The sequence below is a fragment of the Podarcis cretensis genome (genome assembly GCF_951804945.1).
Source record: "Podarcis cretensis genome assembly, chromosome: 3".
NCBI classification, from domain to species: domain Eukaryota; kingdom Metazoa; phylum Chordata; class Lepidosauria; order Squamata; family Lacertidae; genus Podarcis; species Podarcis cretensis.
The window spans coordinates 7,177,388-7,181,884 of NC_137172.1; the positions used below are offsets into that span (position 1 = coordinate 7,177,388).

Here is a 4,497-nt window from a genome sequence, read left to right on the forward strand (position 1 = left end):
GTACCTATTTATCTACTTGCACTTTGATGTGCTTTCGAACTGCACGGGGATTTGAACCACCAACCTGCTGATTGGCAAGTCCTAGGCTCTGTGGTTTAACCCACAGCGCCACCCACGCCCCGCGTTTCGAGTCTGTGGAGTTTGGAACTGACAGGGTTAAAACTCCGTGGTGTTCTGTATCTGGGAGGAGCTTAACGCAGAGAAGTGCGTCACAGTCTGTGTCACTGTTCAGACTTGCTTTCACTTCTGCCTGAGACGCAGCTCAGCTCAGAGGCTGCGTGTGTGTGCTTTTGGAGCACGGAAAATGCCGGAGGTTTCTGATCGATTTACTGCTTTGTAAATAAACGCTTCTAGAGATAAGAACTGAACTGTCTTTGGACTTGATTTATCCCTCATCTCACACGGACGCAGGACTGCTGCTACTCTGCTCTCCTGCGAGGTCAGCTCCCCAGCAGAGCCCATGCAGGGAAGCCTGACTGGACACAGGTTTTGTTTACCCAAAAGAGTCTAGATCCGTGTACATGCAGCAACTGTGCTCCTTTCCCCCCAGTTTATTGGTACGAACGATAAAATTGCACCACGCTGCGGTGAAAGTGTGCTTCTTTCCTTGCATTAATCTGAATTTATGAGAAAACTTCCCTGCCAATGCAGCTTGGCATCATTTGGCATCTTATAAGGCTAATATAGCCTCCTGAAGGTTTGCACAGATTTTCTGTTTCCCACTGAATGCCAAGGGTTTCCGAGAAAGTAACAGGCATGCATATGTGTGCATGTGCCTGCTTAATCCCTTGGTTTCCCATTTCCCATATCACAATGAAACCAGATGAAATGCTCTCCTTCCAGTACTGGAGGCTGTGGAAAGGGAGGGAGGCTCCTTTCCTCTCTCACCCTCACCTAGCCAGGTCCTTCAGGTATACTGGACCGAGGCCATTTAGGGCTTTAAAGGTCAGCACCAATGCTATGAATTGTGCTTGGAAATGTACTGGGAGCCAGTGTAGGTCTTTCAAGACCGATGCTATGTTGTCTCGGCTGCCACTTCAAGTCACCAGTCTAGGTGCCACATTCTGGATTAGTTGTAGTTTCCCGGTCACCTTCAAAGGTAGCCCCACATAGAGTGCATTGCAGTAGTCCAAGCGAGAGATAACTAGAGCATGCACCACTCTGGCGAGACAGTCTGCAGGCAGGTAGGGTCTCAGCCTGTGTATCAGATGGAGCTGGTAAACAGCCGCCCTGGACACAGAATTGACCAGCGCTTCCATGGACAGCTGTGAGTCTAGAATGATTCCCAGGCTGCGCACCTGGTCCTTCAGGGCCACAGTTACTCCATTCAGGACCAGGGAGGTCTCCACACCTGCCCGTCTCCTGTCCCTCCAAAACAGTACAATCTGTTATCCGCCATCCATCCTCCAACCGCCTCCAGACACTCACACCTTCACCGTCTTCATTGGTTCTGATTTGAAAGAGAGGTAGAGCTGGATGTCATCCGCATACTGATGAACACCCAGCCCAAACCCCCTGAGGATCTCCCCCAGTGGCTGAATGTAGATGTTGAAAAGCATGGGTGATAGGACGGAACCCTGAGGCACCCCACAAGTGAGAGACTTGGGGTCTGAACACTCATCCCCCACCACCACTTTCAGAACACGGTCCAGGAGGAAGGAGCGGAACCACTGTATGACAGTGCTCCCAACTCCCAGCCCCTCTAGACTGTCCAGAAGGATGTTATGGTCGATGGTGTCCTCTGCAAATAAAAAATAAAATAAAAAATACATACACACACACCAGACACACACATGAATCACAGAATTGTAAAGTTGGAAGGGACCCCAAGAGTCATCTAGTCCAAACCCCTACAATGCAGGATTGGGTTACATCACATGTTTCTTTCTGAATATCTGTCATTGACAATAATAAAGAGAGTGATTGATTGAATCTGGCCGCATTCAGTAAGGCCTGTAAGGTATTCTGTAAGCTTGGGTGTTGTTAAGTCAATAGATACATAATCACATATTTGAGGTGACAACAAAGAGAATAATAGTTTGGGGAATCAGAATTTCAGTGCCCACAAACATTTCATAAAATGCAAAATGAAAGTATTTCAAATGATTTGGATTGTTGAGTGACAACAGTTGATTTGGCAACAGTCTCTAACACCATTCTTCCCTTTTCCTGGTATAAACCGTATAAATACCAGCAAAGCTTCCATAGATTCTCCACCCTTCACATCACTGAGCCTCTTTCTTCCATTAGCATTGCAACTGCAGCCAATCTTCCACCATGAAGATGCTCTACGTTCTCTTTGCTGTTGCCTTCTTGGTCTACCAGGTCCAGGCCAATCCCAAACCACCATCTGAGGATGAAGCCAAGGAGCCTCAGGACCCTGAAATGAAGTTGAAAGAGGGTAAGTTGGGCCGAAAATGGTCATTCTTTCATATTGCAGCTTTTGGAGGAATCCTAGAATCACGCTTAGAAGTACAACTCTAGGTTAGCTCAGCCATATTGTTGCAGAAAGAGAATTCTTTTGACTTACAAGATTTAGTTATCATGGACTTTCCAGCCTCAGAGGAAGGACCTGCACAATCTGGTTCATTGTCCAGCTCATCATGATGAATTTACTTCTTACTGAATTTGATGGGTCTTTGTGTTTTAGGACTTTCGTCTTGACCTTCCTTCAGAGGTTGGGATGGGCTGCCCCCCCCCCGAATCCTTCAGAAGCAATCTGTCAGGAGCTTCTTTGTGGCAGTGGCTGAGACTGGAACCCAAATTTGCAGGGCATCCCTTTTTCCATGTCCTCTCTCTCCCTCTCTCCCAAACCCTTTCCCTAATGTTAGTGCCATCACTCCTGCCGGCTCCAGTCTCAGACGACTCTGGGGTTGCAGCGCTCATCTCACTTTACAGGCATTTGTCTGCTCTGCAGACAGTTTTTCTGGGTCATGTGGACAGCATGACCAAGCCGCTTCTGACGCTACGGAACACTGAAACCAGAGCAGTGCACAGAAACGCTGTTTACCTTCCTGCGGAAGCGGTACCTATTTATCTACTTGCACTTTTTGGCATGCTTTTGAACTGCTAGGTTGGCAGGAGCTGGGACCGAGCAACGGGAGATCACCCCATCATGGGGATTTGAACCGCCAACCTTCTGATCAGCAAGCCCAAGAGGCTCAGTGCCTTAGACCACAGTGCCACCTGCATCCCTTGCACCACCCGTGTCTTTTATTACATTTCTTCAAATATCACAAAGCTTCCACCCCTCTCTAATCACAGACACCTCCTGGTTTCTGATTCTTGTTGTCAAACTTGCCAACTCCACATAGTGTATGAGGAAGGATGTTAGGTGTAATTTGCAGCAGGATAAGGGGAAAACAAGGAAACTATGAAGGGTTAGAGGGGAAGTTCACATTTCTTAAGAAATATTGGGGGAAACCAAATATGTAATTAACTTTTGAAAATCAAAAGAAAATTGTAAAAAAAAAGGGGGGGGAGGCAGGCATATGAAAACTGTCTGGAAGCAATCTGAGGTTTGGGAGTAGGGAGAGCCCAGTTTGCCCCAATGGAACTGAACTACTTTCACCATCATGATGTTCTTCCAGCCAGGATCTCCCCTCACATAAATCTAAGTTCCTGAGGTCTTTGCTCTTTTCTATGTCTATTGACCCTTGAAGAATTTTCACGAATGCTGCTTTTCTCTTTTATATGCAGACCCTGGGCTGATGCCTCAGCCAGACGATTCTGAACGACTTAAGGTGGTCCTGTGCCAAGGCTTCAATGGATACTGCCTGCCCCGGGGCTTCTCATGTCACAATGGCTTGGTATTCAAAGAAGTGTTTAACAACTGCCCATTTTCTGCAGTTCTGAAGTGCTGCGTGCGCTGATGTCAGATGACAGAGTCCTGAGAAACCCAGTGGCAGACCTTTCTACAATCACCAGGAAGAATGTGCCACTCCACTCCTTTTGCAGAAGTTGCTGGTTAATTAATTCCACCCCTTTCACCAAATCATGAGTTAATTCTCTCTCCATCTTTCAATAAATGACTCATTAACTGCACATAAACCCTGCTCAGGTGGTTTTTCTTTATGTTTTCTGTTTGCCTATGTGAAAGATTGGGGAATCTGACATCCTTGCTTATATAATAATAATAATAATAATAATAATAATAAAGGATGGCTAAGTTGGGGCAAGGGATGTGGGTGGCACTGCGGGTTAAACCACAGAGCCTAGGGCTTGCTGATCAGAAGGTCGGCGGTTCAAATCCCCGTTTTTCTTTATGTTTTAGTCCAGATCCCTGTATATGCAGCTACTGTGCTTCTTTCCCCCCAGTTTGTTGGTGCGCATGATAAAATTGCACCACGCTGCTGTGAAAATGTGCTTCTTTACTTGCATTAATCTGAACTTATGAGAAAGCTTCCCTGCCAATGCAGCTTGCCATCATTTGGCACCTTATAAGGCCAAATATAAAGCAGGTGGTGTTGTGGGTTAAATCACAGAGCCTAGGACTTG

The 4,497-nt window shown here is 46.6% G+C and overlaps 1 long non-coding RNA gene across 1 annotated transcript; it reads left to right on the plus strand.

Annotated features, from left to right (window-relative positions):
• The first annotated feature begins 2,069 nt into the window (after positions 1–2,069).
• Positions 2,070–4,050, plus strand: LOC307211954. Its single transcript, XR_013836638.1, has 2 exons — positions 2,070–2,401; positions 3,700–4,050. It is a non-coding gene; the product is annotated as an uncharacterized lncRNA (long non-coding RNA).
• Positions 4,051–4,497: the final 447 nt, after the last annotated feature.